Source organism: Arachis hypogaea, chromosome 12, assembly GCF_003086295.3.
Source record: "Arachis hypogaea cultivar Tifrunner chromosome 12, arahy.Tifrunner.gnm2.J5K5, whole genome shotgun sequence".
Classification (NCBI taxonomy): Eukaryota; Viridiplantae; Streptophyta; class Magnoliopsida; order Fabales; family Fabaceae; genus Arachis; species Arachis hypogaea.
The window spans coordinates 109,822,957-109,844,211 of NC_092047.1; the positions used below are offsets into that span (position 1 = coordinate 109,822,957).

The 21,255-nt window shown below is 30.9% G+C and overlaps 1 long non-coding RNA gene and 2 other non-coding genes across 8 annotated transcripts; all 3 read left to right on the forward strand.

Annotated features, from left to right (window-relative positions):
* The first annotated feature begins 1,992 nt into the window (after window positions 1-1,992).
* TRNAI-AAU (transfer RNA isoleucine (anticodon AAU)) lies at window positions 1,993-2,066 on the forward strand. The gene has a single exon. It is a non-coding gene; the product is annotated as a tRNA-Ile (tRNA).
* Window positions 2,067-3,404: 1,338 nt separating this feature from the next.
* On the forward strand, window positions 3,405-5,126 carry LOC112728195 (uncharacterized). The gene is made up of 2 exons (XR_011868896.1): window positions 3,405-3,729; window positions 4,322-5,126. It is a non-coding gene; the product is annotated as an uncharacterized protein (transcript).
* A 9,320-nt stretch (window positions 5,127-14,446) lies between these two features.
* On the forward strand, window positions 14,447-19,859 carry LOC112728196 (uncharacterized). 6 transcript variants are annotated; one of them, XR_011868897.1, is made up of 9 exons: window positions 14,447-15,046; window positions 15,197-15,343; window positions 15,419-15,507; window positions 17,041-17,149; window positions 17,630-17,734; window positions 18,742-18,820; window positions 18,906-18,978; window positions 19,073-19,196; window positions 19,555-19,859. It is a non-coding gene; the product is annotated as an uncharacterized lncRNA (long non-coding RNA). The 6 variants fall into 6 exon arrangements; XR_003166191.3 differs by lacking the exon at window positions 15,419-15,507 and having other exon boundaries at window positions 14,448-15,046; window positions 16,999-17,149; window positions 18,680-18,820; XR_003166190.2 differs by lacking the exon at window positions 15,419-15,507 and having other exon boundaries at window positions 14,450-15,046; window positions 16,999-17,149.
* The last annotated feature ends 1,396 nt before the right edge of the window (window positions 19,860-21,255 follow it).

Genomic DNA, 21,255 nt, shown 5'->3' on the forward strand with positions numbered 1-21,255 from the left:
TTTATTTTTAATATATATTTATATTTTAATATATATTTATACTAATAATTAATTTTAGTGACCAATTTTAATATCCACATAACATTTTAAAAATAATTATTATATTATATGTAGATCACAGAGACTAGATCTCAATATTATGAGCATTTACATTTTATCGTACTCTTAGAAATTAGTCATCTATGTTAAATTTTCTTCTCATTTTCTCAAAACACTATAAATAAACTCCATGTATAACAAGATCATAAACAAATTTTGTGAAAAAATCTATTTTCATATGATATAAAAATCATTCCTCTTAAAAACTTAAGTTGATAGAAAATATTACATAAATAATTATATCTCTAATAACACTCTCTTTTAAATAAAAGTATTTTTTGAAATTATTTAATTTTTGCATAAATATTTTTTTTATTTATTTTATGCTATTTTTTTCTTATTTTAAATTCACTAAAATTAAACTTTAAATAAGAATTTTTCAAACATAAAACTTTAATACTATATCAAAAAATACTTCTTTTAAAAATTTAATAAACTAATAGAAGAAAAACAACATAAATTATTATATCTTTAATACCATACATCGTTATATTTACTATCTCTTCATCTTCTCCCCTTTTAGTGCGCAAGGTAATAAAAGATAAAAGTATGATACTAAGCATATTGAATAATTTAATTAGTGAACCTGACGTAAAATAAATATTATTGAACCTGACGTAAAATAATTAGGATTGGAAAAGAATTTGTTGCGGCAGTAAGGACGACAGCGATGTCAAGACTTTTGCGGCGACGACGATGACAGTTGCAAGAGAGAACGACGCTGTTGAGAAAGTGATAAAATGCAAAATATATAATATGTGTAACCGTACGTAATGATTTAGATGCTAATTCTAATAGTTTTAAATTTTAAAATTTGATAATAATTATTTAATTAATTAAGAATTTGATTTTTAATTTTAAATTTATCTTTTTTTTAAACTGTTGTTCAATGTATACTGTACTTTTTTTTTTCCTATTGATATCATATATAGGTAGATTCTATGGTACCTTTTATTATTGTGCCTAAATTGTTTAATTTACTTTTATAAATAAAAAATAAAATATATAAAATAAAAATAAAATATTTAAAATTTATTAAATATTATTTCTTTACCTTTTTTAATAAATTAGACACTATAACTTAGGCACGATAGCATTCACCTCATACATAATACGTTATAGCCTATCACTTTTGAATTTCCTAATTTGTGCATGTGAGGTATCAGAAATACAGGGTGAATTTGAAGAAAAGATAATTAATGTCAATTGTATATTGATACTTTGATTACTTATATTAATGATACAAAACATAGATGGGGAGTAGATAGAGTACATATAAGAACTATATAACATAAATAGCTAATAATGACAACAACTAATAGCTTTTTGACTAATTAAGTTATCTCTTCTTCTAATGGGGTGCTATTCCCCTAACCATGAATCTTAGAAGAGTCAAATATTAATATATAGTTTTAATTTTTATAAAACAATTTTACCCAAAAAATTAATATGTATTGGTGTCATAATCATTTAATATTTTAAAATCATATAACACAGATATAAAACTAAATGATGACATGAAATTAATTTTTTTAGATTGTTATTGGACATGGCAATTAAACTCTATAATATACACACAATATTTATATTTTATGGGCTTAAAAACATTTCTCAAATGAATTACACATTTAGAGAGGGCACGGTTTAATTTCATCTTAAAATGTCATCCATCAATTGTTACGGCCTTTAATTAAGAGGTCTATCTCTCTCATTCTTTTCACTTCTCTTTTTCATTTTCACACGCATTTCATGGGAAGAATCACTATTAAATATGGGTCTACTTAACAAATCCCATCCACATGCATCTTAGCAAATCAATTATTGCATGCACATTTACATGAGAGACCTTGGAAGTATTGTTACTATATACCAAATATATAACAAATATATCAAGGCCTATTAGCTCAGTTGGTTAGAGCGTCGTGCTAATAACGCGAAGGTTGCAGGTTCGAGACCTGCATGGGCCAAATATGGAATGTTTTAATATTGCTTTTCTATGTGTATACTCCTGGACAGTTTAAACCAGGATTTAACTTATTATTCCTACTAACTAAACCAACTTTTAAATTAATTATTACTCAATCAAGAGAAAAGTAAAATCCACAATCATAAGGGGGGAGTAAAAAATTATACATGGTCCAATCTTATGAAATGATTTCTTCCAAAATCAAAGGAAAAAAGGATGCTATTGCCTAGTTCAATTTATTATATTATATATGGATATTATACCATTAATTTAGAGATGGTTTAGCCGACTTTAGCTATCCTTCTCAAATAAATTAAAACTAAATTAAACCAAACATTAAATAATCTGTTTAATTTTCCAAATTCTTGTCCTTGCTCACAATTAATTGTGTATACAAATTATTTTGTACAATATTGACTTCCATTAATTAGAAACAAAATGTTTTACCGACTTTTAAGAAGTCAATGTGGATCCGTTTCAACTTCTTATTAAGATAGAGATGACTAATGATCCAAAAAGCTTTCCAACTTTTAAACTGTAAGAATAATATATAGTTATTTTTTTTATTTCCCAAGGAGGAAAAAACGGTAGGCAAAGGCAAGAAACAAGGGGGCACTAGCCATTCAGATATTGATCAAGAACCCTAAAGTGAAAGACAGTGAATGAGAAAATGTTCCTCGGTTGAACCAATTCAGGGGGCAATGTCATTCTTGATTTTTGGTTCATGTTTCACTTTATATATACCTCTCCAATGAATCTAATACCAATTTCCATTTTTTTTTAAATTTAAATAAATAAAAACAAAATCTCTATCAACCATGTTAGATCCGTATAAAAAATTAGCCACAGAAAAAAAAATAATTATTTATATAAAATATATATTAAAAATAATAATATATATTTAATTTTAAATATATGATAAATAATTTAATTATTGATTTTTTGTGTGCTGATAATAATATTTAGGAGAAGTGCTAGGAATCAGTAATTTTTGTGATTTACAGCCATCAAATAGCCATTAACAATGATTTTAATGGTATGAGATTGGTGTGAGATTTCATCAAACGGCTCACTTTTTTTTTGTGGTTACATCTTAGCCAGAATTTGAAAAAATTATTGGCCGCTAGACTTTTCCTTTTTAAATTTTTATTTTGGATATTTTCTATATATGTCTTTTTTTGCCCTTGATTTTGTATATATGTATGAAGAAGGAATTGTGTTGCTTCTCTTTCCCTTTCATGAATTGGGACCCAACAAATTGAAATGTCAAAAGGAAGGGACAAAAGAGAGGAGGCTACCATATCTTCATTTTCTGCCACCATTATTACTTCTTTCACTCCATAGCTACATACATCTCCATGTTCCTCATCAAGAGAACCTCTTATTCCGCCCTAAGATAGTGCATTTAATGCACATTTATTCCCCCTTGTTACTACAAATACTTGAGCAACCATCACTACTTTTTCATTATCCTACCTACAAATACATACACAACAATATACTACCATTTTGACCAAAATTTCTTCATAGCTAGCATGTCATCTATAATCACATATCTCCTTCTTCTTATCTTTCTTTTTATTTCCTTGCATGCATGTAATGCTCGCCATCTTAGCACTCTTGATAAGAAGAAGATGGAGAAGAAACCTCACTTCTCCTTCAAGGTAATGCCTAGCAAGCATCTTAAGCATTATTATCAAAATTTATTCATATGTATTTTACTATGTGTCATTAATTAATTGTCACTTTTAGTATACTTAATCTTCTAAATATAAATTATTTTTGGATAAATATTTTTTATGCAATTTATTTTCAAAAATGTTAAATAAAAATATAATGACAAATAAAACAGAATAAATAGAGTATCTCTCTAACACACATGTATATATTTTCTACGTTGTAAACACCTTTATTCTTTTTTACTAGCTATAATTTTTCTCAAAGAATAATAGTTCAAATTATAACTATATTAAATATACATAACATAAATCAGTCAACAGTATAAAATACATATCAGAATATTAAATATATATTAAAAACATGAAAAATAATATAACCTTAATAACTTATTTGGTGACTGATTTTTAATATAGGCAGTATAATTTTTGAAAGCAGAGTTTGAAGTTTTTCTTTTGAAATAGGTTCATAGTTTTTAATTTTATGAGATTATTCAAGTGTTTTTTGAATTGAACAAAAAAAAAATTAAGAGTGTTTTATATACATGCATGGCTCACAAAAGCTTAATTTATAATGCAGATTAGTAGTGGTGATGATGAGAAAAAAGTATTGGGTTCCAATCCAAAGCAAGTTAATGAAGAAGGTGGTAATGACAACAAGAAGGTGAAGACAAATCGGTTGGTTTCTTCTGATCACCGAAGAAGAAGCACTAAAAACCAAAGGGTGCTCAAAACAAAGGGAAAAGGTGCCATTAAAACTACTAATTCTCTTGTATCATCATCATCAATTTCATGGCGTGTTCCTCACAAGAAACCTAGTGAGAAAAATCCAGGGTTTAACTTGGACTATTCACCACCCAAGACACATCCTCCTTCTCACAACTAATTATTATATATATTAAGCAACAATAATATATATAATTAATGTTATATATATATGAAGTAATTATGTATCATCATCTATCATGCATCCCTTATGTGAAGCCCTAATGAATATTATTGTAAAGAAAAGAAAATCAAAGAAGATCATCATAGGGATCATTCTCATTCTGGGGTGCATGATATATATTTGTGTTTAGTTTTTATATATATATATATATATGACTACACAAACTTTAGCTTATATGGCTAATTAATATATGACTTAATTGATGAGAATTTTTGTTTTTGTTTAAATTATTAGTGTACAACAGCCACGTTTTCTAGCAAGAGTTTGTTTCTTATGTATATTTTCCTTTGTCATTCTAGGTATGTAGTTCTTTAATTTCTATATTATTATTATTATTATTATCTTATTGTGAAATAAATTAAATATTCTATTGTGAAATAAAAGAACTTCTCTTGTCACAATAATGCTTGAATGAATGGATTCTCTTTCTCTTTCATATTTAATTTCTGTGTAAGATATATGCAAATATGGTATGTGGTATTTCTATATATATATCAATTTCCTTTTCCTTTGATGATTGGTTATTCATGTTGAATGATTTTTTTTTTTTTTTTTTTGGAGAAAAAGACTTTATGTGATGATATGGAAATGGAGATAAGGGATGCATGGTGCTATTTGTAGTACTCTGGATTTTTACGTTGTTTACTTTCTTTGTTAAGAATCTTTGTAATTTGGTATCTTTTCATATAGATCTTTAAAATTAAGTCAGGTATATATATTAATCAACCACAATAATAAGAAAATATGGTACTATATTTTGTGGTTTATGAGAAGTTCACCACCAATAAGGCATATTATATGACAAATCATATATTAAAATTGGAATTGAAATATAAATTCATCGATTTCAAATGGATACTTATCATTATAATTATACTCTGGCCATGCAGTCTGGCATATATTGCTTTTTTGTATAAAAAATGAAGATAACGTTGCGTTTGACATATTTTTGTCACTTATTATTTTTATAAAAATACTATTTGTACATTAAAATTAGTTATTAAAATTAACTATTATAATCAACTATAGTATATTTATATATAAATATATATATTATTTAATTTATTTTTAATATATATTTTATATTCCAACATATATTTTTATAATAATAACTGATTTTGATGTACACGTAATATATAATAATATTGCCTAAGTATATGTATATCATAAGATGATGAGACAGAAACGTGTTAATTTATTGATATGGGAATAAGAAATTGGAACCTCCAAGCTTTTGTTGACTAACGATAGAACATTCAGTCAGGAAAATGGATAAGATGAAAGATGGATAAGGGGCGAAAGACAGAGGAAGACCTAAAAAGACCATCAATAAAGTGGTCAAACGAGATTTACATGTAAACGGTCTCTCTGTAGACATGATACATGACAAAACAGAATGACATCGTTTGATTTATGTAGCTGACCCCACTTAGTGGGACAAGACTTTGTTGTTGTTGTAATGATAATGCGAAAAAATTGTATCCAACAATTTATATTGTTTAATTTATGTTTTTGAAAATTAAAAAAATTTTAACTTTAAAATTGAACTTTTCTATTTAAATTTTCAAAAATTGAAAAAAAAATATTTTCACTAATCGGATGGCCTATTTTCTAGTTTTACAAATTTTAAAAATCCAACTATAAAATCGGTTGGTCCAAATTGTGAAGAGTCATATTTGGGTATAATACAAAATGCAGGAAACATTGGCAGTACACTAAATGATCTGCAATATAAAAAAAATTAGTTTATTTTTGTAGAGTAAAAGAAAGAAACAAGAAAAAAAAGAGAACAGAGAAGAAAACAAAGAGGCAAAATTGAAATGGCTTAATCTATTTTTAAGAATTTAATTTATATATCATTATTATTTTTCACCGTAGAAAAATCAACTTTATAATTACCAACCTAGCTAGTAACTAGTAATTAAGTGTGTGTATATATATGCCTAAGTCTAGGTTTAGGTTATTTATGATGGATGAAGTGGTTCTTGAACTGTATAACTTCACGTCAACGCTTTTCTTTGAATGACTTTATAGAAATTGCAGTTGTGGACACAATAGTGGTTGTTGTAATTATAGGTATTATATGTTTGTTGTGATGAGCGTCGTGTTCATTATAATGTGACTCTCAGTTTTTTCTTTTTAATTTTTTTAAGAAGCATAGAAAAAAAGTTAATATTAATTAATTTTTTATTTTTAAGAATTGGTGTCTGCAATTATAATTAAAAATTTAAAAAGTTTGACTGATGTTACTGAAAATAATTAACTCCCTAATTAATTTTTTATTGAAAAATATTAGATAAATAAATTATTTTATAATTAAATTTAGGATAAAATATTAAATTGGTCTCCTGTATTTATGTCTAATCCTGTTTTGATCCTTAAGATTTAAAGTGTCCTATTTAAATCCAAAAAAATTTTATTTATCTTCAATGTAATCTTGCCGTAAAGTCAATATTAAATAATAACATCACTGTTCCACCAAACCTTAATATCCTTCTTTAAAGAAACTCGAGAGGCATAGGATCAATAGCGGATACATCACCGCAAGCCACTGGCCTTAATTCAAGCACATGAAAAATATCTTCGAGAACTCGCTTTTCACAGGAAAGTTTGCCGATGGCGACAAGGATAAGGCCATCGTCACCTCTACCGCGGGGAACCCTCCTCAGCAATCGAAGAGTTTGGTATATAAGTTTCAGAAAAGCTCTACATCCATGTAATTTTTTCATCCAAGCTATCCAAGTAACTTCAATAGACGTGCCTCCTCGACCCCCTTACGTGTTTGTTATACACGCGCCTCATGTAACGTAAACCTTGTTCTCTTCTCGCGTTTTCGTTCTTCTTCTTCTTCAACCTAATAAAATTCGTCGTTCTCCTCTGTTCGCGTTTTCCTTCTCTGCTCGTATTATTCATTATTGATCTGCATTGAATTCAACGTAATAAGCTCTGTCGTTCTTCTTCTTCATTTTCTTCTTCGATCTACACTTCTTAATGGAAACAATGAATGATTCAACTTCAAATCAGTTGAATGAGTATTATGTTGAGACAGCTAGAAAATGATTGCTGCATGCTATCACAATAATCTTAAACACTGGATAAAGTAAAAGGAGGCCACCGAACCGAACAACATTCATTTGGTGAATCAAAATCACAAAGGCCACCGAACCGAACAATGTTCATGTGGTGAATAAATGGTGATCAACTTTCAATCAACAAGAATAGTATTTATCCTCCTCTTCCTCCTCATCCTTCTTTTTTCAAATTCGCACACGTAAGTTCTTCTTCTTCTTCTTCTTTCATTATAATCATCACTAACAACACCAATTTGATTCACTTGATTGTTAATGTATTCAGTTGAGTCCTTGTGCATGCAGAAATATTTTTCTTACTGATTGAATGTTTATCACGTTTTATTCAGCACATGATTGGTGTTCCGTTCAGTTGTGTTGGTCATTTCGATTCACCTGATTGTACGTGTTCATTTGATTTCTTTTGCATGGAAAAATGCTATTCTTGATGATTGAATATTTATGACATTTTATTCAGCACATGAATGTTGCTCGGTTCAGTGGAGTTGCTCATTTTGATTTACTTGATTGTTAGTGTGTTCAATTGAATCCTTGTGCATGTAGAAATATTTTTCTTGATGATTAAATGTTTATGACGTTTTATTCAGCACATGAATGATGTTCGGTTCAGTGGAGTTGGCCATTTCAGTTCATTTCTGTTCTACACAATTTAAAACTCTTCTTCCTCACCTTCTACTGCTTCTTCACCAGGGAGAGAAAGAGGAAAAGACAAAAAAAAAATACAGCAGCAATAACAACAAAAAAATGAAGATAAGGAGAAAACACGTGAAGAAGAAGGAATGCGAAAAAGAAGGAGGAGAATGAGGAGGAGGAGGAAGGCGAATCTCTGTTGCTGTTTTCGTTCGTTTATGGTTGTTCCTTGCCAAATCTTCTCGCGATTCTTCTCCAGTAGTGGCTTTCACAGAGAACGTGACTGAAGTTTGAGTGATTTTGAGAGAGATTCGAAGAGAATGAGCAGTTTCGTGTTGAGAAAGAAGTAACGTTTTTTCATAATGAGCGCGAAGTAACGAAGGGTTTTCGAGCACGTGTTTTCACTCGTCATTAATGCGCGTGACTCTATTTGGATTTGGGCCGACTTGGTTACATGGTTACATTGATGTGTAGCGCGCCCGCATAAGTTTTCCATATCTGAAACTGAATTTCATTAATTATTTAACATTGACTTCACAGGAGAACTATATTGAAAATAAATTAAACTTTTTTGGATTCAAATATGATACTTTAAATCTTAGAGACCAAAACAGAATTAAACCCAAATATAAATGATCAATTTAATATTTTATCCTTAAATTTAACTAAGAATTTTTTTTTTCTTCTTCTACTTATATGTCTTTTTTTTTATTAATTTTATTTTACCAATAAGTTATTAGACTAATATAATTGAATTTTATCCCTAAAATAACCTGATCATATAGCATATTTTTTCCCCCCGATCTACAATTTAATTGGAACTTATCTATCGCAATCTATTACAGCCTTAATATCACTGACAATTTTGATGTGGTTTAGATATTGGTCAAGTTGTGTGATTTAATTATAAATCACAGTAATTTCTTTTATGAAATTGAGTAAAATTGCTTTAATAAAACATTATAATTGAGAAATGAAAATATGATTTATAGAGATATTTTAATGTATATGATTAAATTTGTTATTTTATCATATCGAAAATGAGTGAGTCTAATTTCACCGATCAATAAAACTGCTTCACGGAGCACATTCTCATTCTTCAATCATATTACTTTATAAAAGACACATGTTTGCTCTACTTCATTAAAGCATCTAATCATCATTAAAATTGTAATTTAATACAATAATAATCCGCTCTACTTTATTAGAAGGTAGATACTACAATAAAAATTTTATAATTATCTTTATGTGAAAATATTTTTTTTTTACCCTTAAATGATGAATTGTATGATTAGATTTGGATATTTATAAAAGTGTTATCTTTATTTAAAATATGACTAAATAAATAAGTCACACTTTTAAATAAAGTATCTTCGTAAAAAGATGTTTTTGTCATCTTCATTTGAGTAATTACCTTATTAGAATGTCTATATAGATTAGAATTTTGATTTAACTCTTAAAATATTTTGATATTATAATTTTAAATTAATTAACTAATTCTAAATCATTTTTATTAAAATCAAACAATTTTATAATATAAATCTTGTTACAATTTCGTACTTTACGTACTTAATTTATTCTTTTAATTTTTGGTAAAATCTCAATTTTGTATATCTTTATGTTAACATTGCTATTTTGCAATGCAACAATACCATAATGTTGTAATAATCACATCAACAATTAACATTGCAATTATACCTTGGTGAAATGCAACAATAAATATTGTATTTAGATCACATTATATGATCCGCAACTTATTGAAGCTTTTTTTTTAACAGTATTTTTTAATATAACAGGTTAAGTATTAATTTGTGTGAATTTAAGCTCAATTTAAAGGATTAATGTTGATCAATAAAATAAATTACTGTATATGTAAATTTTTTTTTTAATTGGTTACATTGGTATCGGTTTAATGACAAAGAAATACATATGTATTATTTGTTCATCATGATGTATATGATTATAAATGCTTTCTGTATACATTTCCAACAAGTTCTTGAATGTTGTAGGAGTAAACTTTTTTCTTTGCTCATAGTTGTAGGAAGAAGCAAAAGTTGTGGTACATACATAATTGCATGATTTCATGCATGCATGTGCGGGGTAGCAAAGAAAATGACACAGTAAATACATTGCAAGTTGATTTTTTTGTGACGGTGGTAGTTGGTTCTTAATAAATGAGAGAAAATGATAGCAATCTATTTAGGTCCCAACATTGATTTTCCATGCTTCATGATCATAATAAAATCTCTCGTTTCGCACATGGGTTTGGTATTATTATTTTTTCTGCTTATTCATGTAAATACTACTCATGATTCACCATCCATTGATCCAATGCTATCATAACTAATAACTCATCAGCCATTCTTTTTTTGGTACCTTAGCTTGGAAAATTAAACGCTACTACTTCCCTGAGGAGGATTCATTTGATTGGTCCTCCACAATTTTCATGTAGACTTTAGAAATAATATAATTTCATGCATGTGAAGTAGATTCGCAATCCATATTTTGTTCATCAATGTCCTAGCCAAATTAAAATTCATAGGGAACAGGGCCAGTAGATTTATTAAAATCTGGCCAGTACTTAACCAGCAAAAGGAAAATGAGTGATTCTCCACCATTAGATGAAATCTCACACCATTAAATACACTATTGATGGTTAAGTGATGGCTATAACTCACAAAATCTGCTGACCCCTAACACTCCTCAAATTCATATGCAACAAAAAAAAGCATAGTTCTAAAAAGTGAATTGAATCTATCAGTCGGACTGATCGAACTACGAATCAAATTATTTTATGGTTTGATTGAACATTAAAATCATTAAGGTGAAAACTCAGATGAAGTCGACTTTAGGTGAAGTTGATATTTGAGAGTCTTTGATAAAAATTTAGTCAAATCAGTTAAATCATCTAACGACTCTCGGATATCAACTTTAGGTGAAGTCGACTTCACCTGAGTTTCTACCAATCATTAATCATAAAATCGCTACAAATCGCTGAATCGACTGGTCGAATCGAACTAAAGTTCTCATGAAACGACGTAGTTTTGTAGCTTTCTTACAAAAAAGCAGTTTTTCCTTCTCCTCGAGCACAGGTTCCCATTCTTCTCATTCGTATCCCCGCCCCCAAAACACGACCTTATTCCCTAGGTTACTCCCCACGGTTGCAAAGTTCTCATTCATCGCCGCCGTAAGTTGCGTTCAGGCACTTCTGCTCAGCCGCTCTTCTACCACTGTCAGTGGCGCTCAGGCATAATTGAGTTAACGGTCATCTCTGTTCGTCGTTGTGCCTTTTTTGCGTAGTGTTGTGTTGCTATAATGTTTTTGAATTTTTTGTTCTTTGTTCTTCACTTTAGGATTCTGTTAGTGCTAGTACTAGTACTACTTAAATTGAATTGTTGAATGATTATTCTTTGGAAAAGTTTGTTAATCTTTGTTAAAAGTATGATCAATCTGTTATCTATGGAAAATATTACTAATTTTTGTTAAAATTATGCTGAAGCATGAGTTTTTATTTGTTCAATATAATCAGCCTTTTATTAGAGATATAGAGTAGGGTAGAATTTGGCTCTACCTAATTCTACTCACGAGTTGAAAATTTTTTAAAATTTTACCTTACTATATCTGTGAGTTAAGAATCTCTTAATTCTATCGGCACCCTAAGATTCTAAACCTTATCCTACCCACAGAAAACCAAATTTTTTCAATCTAGTATAAAATTTAATCATTTCAAATTTCATACATATTAATAAAAAATTGAGTGAACCTAATTTAAGAAACGGCGTTAGGATTTTTGAATTTATTTAGTGTAATATGTGATATCTCAATATGAATTTTATTTTTATTTTTTTTATTTTAGGCTAACTTTATAAAAAAATATAAATGTATTAAGTTAGTAAATTAAAAAGCTAACTTAATGGTTATTACAAGTTTTTATAAGCGGCAATTTGTGGGTTCAATACCTACTTTTTTGATATACCCTAAACCCGTATCCTACCATACCCACAGGCAAATTCGCACTGCTATTTAATTTACCCTACGATGACCCGCAAGTAGGGTATGTTTTGCCAGCCCTAATCAGAGAAGAAATAAATTGGTTAATTCAATAATTACTATTTTGATAAGTTCAATAGTGATATAATGAAAAACTAAGCGTTAAATTGTTAAATTAATGTTTTTATTTATTATTTTAATATAAAATAATTTTTCGATTGAACCGGTTGGATTAGTGCGATTTTTCAACTGAAACGGTTGAATTAGTGAATCAATAACTAAAACAGTTCCATGACTAGTCTAGTTTTTAGAATCTTGAAAAAAAGCCTAAATTTTTTATTGTTGTCCACAGTATTCCTCAAATTCGACAGGCCAAAAATTAATTTATTGCAGATGGATTGTATGCATCAGGTGAAATTCAAACCCCACGCTTGCTTAAAAGAACTAATGAACTAACCATTCACTACAAGAAAAAGTAATATTTGTAACAAAAAAAATTGTTACAAAAAATCGAAATTTTGAAACAAAAGGATTTTGTAACAAAAAAAGGGGCCATTGCAGTATGTCCCGTTATAAAAAGTTTTTGCAACAAAAAATGGAACTGTTACAATTCAAAGTGATATTTTGTAACAAATTTTTCTTATACAAAAAATCAGAAGTCATTACAAAAGTGGTAACAAATTTTGATCTTCAAGTTATTTTTTGTGACAATCTATTTTTTCCTATCATAAAATTTTGTTACAAAATGTAACTTGATTTTGTAACGTTTTTTTTTCTTTAGTTACAAAAGCAAAATAATTATTTTGTAACAATTTTTTTAATACAAATTGCATGCATAATTTACTAAATTATTTTTTAAATTAACTAATATATTAACTATTTTAATAAGCAAGTTTACATTTATATAATATGCAAAAACATAAATAATTCAAACATGCCTCATTTAGCTAAAATTGTTTTAAAACAAAATAATCTTAGTGAGTACATTGATTAGTTCTACGAGTTATATGTCTTGCATAAATTCAACCAAAATTTAAAAGTTCTAACATAGATTAGTGACTCTATGAATCAAAATATTCTTGAGCCCTCAAGGTAGCATGTGGTCATCATTTCAGCACTCCTGTAAATAAGAAAAACCGAAACAATTAAAAAATTAGAAACAAGATATAACACTAATTATAATTTTTTCCATTAATGTTTAGAAAAATTTTGGCAGAACCTCCCCTAAAACTTGGATATTTCCACCGTCTACGGTTCCAACAAAAACAACCAATTCACAACTTATTTCTCATCCAGTACACAACCAAATTTATCAAACCAAATAATAGGACATTTGTCATTTCTCAACCATGACACAAGTAAAATGTCATAAATAGATCCATATACAAATTAAACTATACTAATAATATAAGAATCATATAGGAAAATGTATTAAAACCATAAACAATTTTAGGAGTACCTTTAGGGTCTAGTTTCTTTCATTATCAAAGCGCGCTATAAACACTACAAGAAAAAAGGCCTGTCGGTACACTTTTTTCTTGCCACGCTTTAAAGCGTGCCCAAAAGTGGTCTATGGCCACGCTTTTGCCAGGGTGGCCACTGATTTGTGATTTGGCCACGCTTTTTTTTGCCATGCTTGAAAAGCGTGGCTATAGAGGAAAATCGGCATGCTTTTACGATGGTGCCCACTTACTTAAAATTTGGCCACGCTTTTTTACTGCCACGCTTGAAAAGCGTGATGATAGAGGGAAATCGGCACGCTTTTACGAGGGTGCCCACTGATTAAAAATTTGGCCACCCTTTTTTTTGTCACGCTTAAAAGCGTGGCTATAGAGGGAAACTGGCACGCTTGTAAAGCGTGGCTAATTTGTGTTTCAATGGTCACCTTTTTAAAGCGTGCCCATATTCTGTTTATTTTGGCACCCCACAAAAAAACGTACTGATAGAGTTCTTTCCGCCAAAATTTAGTTTTCCACCCAATTTTTTTCCACACTTAACATTTTTTTCCTTAGTTTTCAATTTTAACCCAAACAACATCACATGCTAGTTTTAACCCAAAAGTGACCCAGTCACAAAAAAAACCCTAAAAGTTACCCGCGCCGTCATCATCCTCAAACAACATCTCCATCTTCATCGTTCATCGTTCATCACCCATGCCTTTCCTCTAACCCAATGACCTTCGTCCTCATGCCTTCATCGTCCGAGACCGTTCATCGCCTTCATCCTCATCTGTCTAAGCCAATGACCTTCACACCCATGCCTTTCCTCTAACCCTCTCTCTGTCGAACCCTCGTATATCTGTCGAACCCTAAATCTAAAATCACCCTCCCCTCACTGGAACCTTAACTCCCTAAGTCTCTTCTCTTGCTCTCTTATCTGCCTTTTAGTTTTCTCTTCCGTCACTCTCTTCTCTCCCTCGCACACGCCAGAACCGCCGTCGCATAGAATCCACTTCGCACACGCCATCGCAGACTCGCACGTCTCGCGGTCTCGGTCCAAGGCGTGTTCTCCTCGTCGTGTCGTCTCCGTCCCGTGAACATCTACGTCTTACTCTCCCGTTCTGTGAGCGTCGCTGTCCTCCCCGTCCCGTGAACGTTGCTGTCCTCCCCGTCCCGTGAACGCCGCTGTCGTTCTTCTTGATTCCTGGGTTTGTGAAATTCTCCTTTTAACTACTCTGTTTTTTAAATCTTCTAGACCTCTCTTCTCTCTGTTAATCTTCTATTTGTTCTGGTTCTGTTATTAAATTGGTTTTGCTGTGTTTAATTTGCTATTAATCTTCTATTTGTTCCCCAACTAGTCGCTCATCCCTCGCGCCGTTGGCTTCGGTGGTGCCATTTTGCTGTGCGTAGCTTTGGCCTACTTCATCTCCGACCGCCGTTGGACGAAGAAGAAACCGATTATAAAGAAAAGTAGAGGAGTGGTTGCTCTTCAAATTATCCAAGAGGTACAAATCCTACTATTTTTTAGGGTTTTAATTTATCATATTCATATTTGAAGTCTGAATGAATAAAATTTTTAGATAAATTCATAGTTTGTGACAAATCACACTACAAGAAAAAAGCCCTGTCTTCAGTGGGATCTGCATGGAAAACTATCAAGTCACTACTGGTATATGAATTGTACTGATTTCTTATATTGGAGTATATAAAATTTATTTCAACTTGGATAATGAGATTCATTCACTGGTATTCTTTTAATCTTAGTATATGAATTATACTTTATTATGACACACATGCATTTGTTCGAATAGTACAGATACTTGATACAAGGTTTGAGTGATATGATCGTTTGTTATTTTGTTTGGTTATGATGTAAATTACTTATTGGAATGGTTTCTGATTTTTGTCTTTAATTTTTTTGGTAAAGAAATACTAAATGGGGGTTTCTTGAGGGTGTGAGTGTGTCTGGTGCACCGCCACCTAGAACGGTCTTGGTGCAGCAGTGTATCCGTGATAAAGGTGTATTGGAAGTTCTATGCAACTATGATGCTATCAGTCTACTAAAATTAAGGTCTCTTCTATAGTGCGAGTCTTACTTGACTCTATCTCTACTTTAGATAACAATGTGTTTTTCGAATTTTATGCGTCCTCAAAAATCAAATTGGTAACGTATAAAAATGAATTAAAATGCACTGTTCTTTTAATATGCATTCTTGCTATATGCTAATACGAAACACCCGTTTTCAAGGTTTTTTCCTTTATTTTTTTTGAAAAATCTATTTTGTCCATATTGTTAAAGTTCCGGAGTTACTGTGTTTATGACTTAATATTATAAAAATGTACTAAGTAAACACACTAAAGTTTATTTAATATATTGGTTACTATGAACCTTTCATTTCTATGCATATACAAATTAGACAAATTAAACCAAAGTTTTCTAAACTATAATTGGAAGTTTCTAACCAAGTAATTTGGGTGATCATTGAAAGTACAAAACAGAGAAAGAATAGGACTCAAGAACTTGAGTGTTCAGTCTTACAGCAACATTGGAAAACTCTAACTGCAAAATACTAAAGTTGAGATAGCTGAGTTGTTCCTTTCATAATTTTAGTTGTAGGTCATGGATTGAGGCCAGGCATTTTTTACAATTGAAAATGTGTTATCTCAGGTGTCTAAGGAGGTGCTCCTTCAAGGAATACTTAAACAAGATCTATATGTTTTTGAGAACATGTATATACCTAGACAGATTAATGAATCCAAAGTATTTCAATATTTTCTTGCTATGTATAAATCTAATTTAGAACTTGGCATAGAAGATTAGGACATCCATCACTTATTATTTTTGAGATTATTCTTAGACACTGTAATATATTCAAATAAAACTGAGTTTGATTCTGTTGTTTGTGAAGCTTGTACAAAAGGCAAAAATGCATACTTTACCTTTCTCTTTGTCTAATATTATTTTTATTTCTCCTCTTGAATTAATTTACATTGATGTATGGATTCCTGTCCCAATTATTTCCAGATCAGAATTACTATATGAGCATTGTAGATGTTTAGACAAGATACACTTTTTTATACTTACTTAATTCAAAAGCTCAAGTTCTGCAAATTTTACAACAAGTTACTTATGAAAAACCAACTAGAAATTCTGTTAAAGTTGTGCAGATAGATAATGCTAAAGAATTCTTGTGTTAGCCAGCTCGCCATTCCTCGCCAGTTCGCCGTTCTGGTCGTCGTGCTGCTCACCCCTCTCTCTCGCGGTTCTGCTCGCTTCTCTGTCGCGGTTCTGCTTGCGGTGCTGCTCGAAGGTTAGTTCTCTCTCCCTCGCTCACACAAACCATAAGCTGCCATCTATTACCAACTTCTCAAGTATTTTCCTTTTTATCTTCCATGAAATATTTTCATAAAAGGGTCCATTTTGATTAGGTATATAGTTTGAATTTTTTTTCTGCACTTTTTTTTAATAATTTGAGTTTTCTTCCATTTCAGTTCTTAGTATCTGTGTTGATTCCTGAACTGCTTTTTTTTTTTAAGAAAAAAAATATCTGGTGTGAATCTGATATTTTTTTAAAGATATTTGAGCATTAGTTTTCTCTGAATTTGATTTTCATTTTTTTTTACCAAATTATGGAAATTAGATGAATAGTTTGATACAAAGGAAACTGAATGATAAACCTTAAAAGTTTCGGTCTCATTAATGCTCTATTTTGTTTGGCATTACTCTGTTTTAGAATTTTCTCTAGTCTTTCATTATTTTAATTTCTCATTCAATTTGTTACTCCACCTAGGTAGCAGGCATAATCTAACTTCTGAAAAATGAGGTGTTTGAAGGATGCTGCTGAACCACCTTTGAACAAGATGCATCCCCATGAAAACTCATCATGTCACTAATGGTAAAATTTTTATCCTCACCTGCTAGGGGCACATAACCTCCCTCTTTGTACACCTTATATTGATCATTCAGCATATAGCTAAAGCTTCTCCAATATTCCTGATGGTTTTCCTGTTTATCCCTGCTTTTATTAAGAACCTATTCTGTTGCTGTTTTTGTTTCATGAGAGTTAGGCTTAGCTAGAGTTGCTTGTTGTTTTCCGTTTTGATTAATTGGAGCATTCCTCTTGGTTTGATTAGTGGAGATAGCGCCTTTTTTATTTGAGACATAGCTTTACAATTTGGTTTTTTGCATGTTAGGTTTGGGATTCTGAGTAGTAACTATTTTTTGACCCTGACTTTTAGGGATTTCCTTGCCTTTGTTGGTTTGATTATTTCCTTTCTGGGAGTGGCCAGCATGATGAATGATTTATTAATATTATTTTTTGGAGGGATTCAATTTTTTGTAGGAATCTTAAGTTTTAAGATGCAAAGTATATATAATTTCTTAATGAGTGGAAGGTCAAATTTTGGATATTGCATTGCAAAGTTGTTTAATCAACTTTTTTGTTGGCGAGCGAAGACGCTATGTTTTGTGAACATGTTCTATTTGATGCATTTTTGCAGTGTTTGTAATTTGTTTGGTTGTTTGTGGAATTATCCTTTCTGTTAGAGAAACTAGATACTTTTGGTTTTGGACAGTAGCTACTTTGTTAGAAATGCTTCACTTTCTAAATTGTTGCAGATTATTTTATCATCAATGTTGTATATAGTGTCTACCGTACTAGTTTGCCAACTTTAATAAGTGAGTTGCAGAACTCACACTAGGGTGGATTAAGAACTATATAGTTGATAGTTCATGATCTGATTTAAGTCTCCTTAAATCACTTCAATTTTTATCCATCTGAGGATGGTGTGGTGTTTGGATAAGTTATATTACTAAGCAAATTATTTTACCCTTTTATCAGGAACTATCTGGCTCCGTTTCTAGATTAATAATGGATCAAAGCTCCATTGATTATGGTTATAGGTATGGAGAAGGTGATGCTGAATGAACTCTAAAGATGGTAGACACGGGAGTAATTGGTAGCGAGATTGCCATGGCCGAAGTAAGTCTTAAATCCCCTCTGTAGTATATGTTGTGTTTGGAGATGTCTATTCTTTTTCATTTATAAAGTTTGCATTTTCATTCAGGAGTCAGGCATCTGGTCTAAACCCAACAATGACAATTTCACACAATGCATAGAACTGCCAAGAAATCATAAGAGTATGACTCAAGTACCCTCCTATCTCGTATTATGCAGTGGGTTATTCTGTGATTTCTCTCTTCTCACTCTTCCTTTTTCTTTCTTTTTCATCAGGGCTAGATGCAAAGACCAACGGCTATATCCTCATAAACGCTAATGGTGACTTGAACCAGATGAGATTTGGGGTCTGGTAGTATTGATTTCTGATGGTATATTATGAAAAGTTAGGTAGCAAAAGGTACCATCTTAATAATTATTACTCCACCCACTATTTGGTTGTTGGAGAAATATTAGGTGTTAATTCTAGACGTTTCACATTAGATTATTTTGGGAGTGAAGTGTTTATGGGTTGATTTTAGCTCTATAGAGTGCATGGCTGTAAAAGCATAGCTAGAGAATAAATTGAGATATGGATTATGAACATCAATTTCCATAACTGATGCATGAGTTACAGTGTCACAAAATGGTTACATTTTTGCAAAATGTCAGAAAATTCAATGACGCACATACATATTTTCTTGGAAAATTGTAATGGAAACCTGTGTGTTATTTTGTCACATGATGACTTATTAGGATTGTGTGTTTTGCTGACACAGATTTATGGTGAAGATGAATGGTCATTTGGATTCTGGGAGCAAGGTACTGGAGTTTTTAGTTGCCCTTCTAGAAAAAATATGATAAGGAAGAAGTTGCGGCCAGTGAAGACAATGAGTTTTAAAGCAAATGGTAGCAGGAGTTCTTCCCACATCAACTTTTTGTTAATCATAGTTCTGCTGTATATCACTTTTTGGTTTTCCATCCTTCATATCTTTGGGAGCATTATAGTTTTAATTTAAATTATTATTATCGCATGTAAATAATTCATATAAATCAATAAAAAATCAATTCTTATGCCTTCTAATTTTCTCTTTTTAATTATTATTATAAAATTGTAAATTTTTAATTATTATTATGCATTTTAATTTTTTCCTTTTTTTAATTTGACAAAGGAATAGGTCATGCTTTGAAAGCGTGGCAAAAGGCTTTAGTGGGAAAGCCACGCTTTTAAAATCGTGGCTGTATGTGCTCTATCGGCACGCTTTCAAAGCGTAGCCAAAACCAACTTTCTTGGCACGCTTCGAAAGCGTGGCGATATGTGAATTTTTTGGTATGTTTTTAAAGCGTACCGATAGATTAACACCTATAGCCACACTTTTAAGCGTGGCAAGAGTTGAAAGCGTGGCCAAAAAGAAAGCGTGCCGATAGATCCACAAAAGCGTGGCGATAGAGCAACCGGCACGCTAGCGAATGTGACTCTTTCAAAAGCGTGCCGATAGCTCAAAAAGCGTGGCGAAAAGTTATCGGCACGCTTTTTAGCACTTTTTGGCACGCTTTAAAAGCGTGGCAGAAAGCTTATTTTCTTGTAGTGGAAAGAGTTCACAACGGCTTGTTGAGTTTCCAATTGAGCTTTCATTTGAGCTAATTCTTCCTCTTTGCCATGTTCGTTGCTCTTCAAGTTTTTCTTTGAGCACATCTATTTCCTTTGTTAGCTCCTCACGGTCTTGCATTGTCTCTTGAAGTTGTGTTTGAATCCTTAACTTAGATTTTGAAGCCTTTATGCCATAACTTGCACCACTTTTCTGTTTTCTCACCTCTCACAAGTAAAAAAGTTTCATTTGGAGTGAGAGGATTTTTCGAATCATAGGATTCATTGATCATACAGCTAATATCATCCTGCACAATTTAATTTGTGATTTGAAAATGAAGATAAAATTTAACTTCCATGCAACAGTAAAAGGAAAATGTTAGTAATGTTACATCAATTTGTTTAAAAACCAACGACTTTAATATCTTTGAACTTGTACAACTTTTACTACATGACCTCAATTAGGCTAAAATTTAGTTTGGAGATTCCTAACTTATCTGGCAACAAGTGTACCTTGGTTGCAACTCAATCGTTGTTCAATTTTAAGAGTTGCAAGCATTGAAAGTTGATGCATATTTTGCTGAAAACTGATTCTTTCTAGCTTTGATCACCAATTTTCAAAAATTCACAGCTCCTAATCCTTATCTCCTAAAATTCTGAAATTTTAGAGTAATAAACCAAGTTAATCAAATCTTAAAACAAAATTAGTTTTGCTCCAAAACTCAGCTCGGAGGAGCCGCAACAAGACAAACAAATTGCTGTCCTGTTTGAACTCTTCTGCTGCAAGACAGATTTGATGACTCAACTTTAAAAATTTGCCATAAATTATGTATTTAACGAAAAGACTTCAAATTTTTCAGTCCAGCTCCACATATTCCCAAGTTTAATCCAG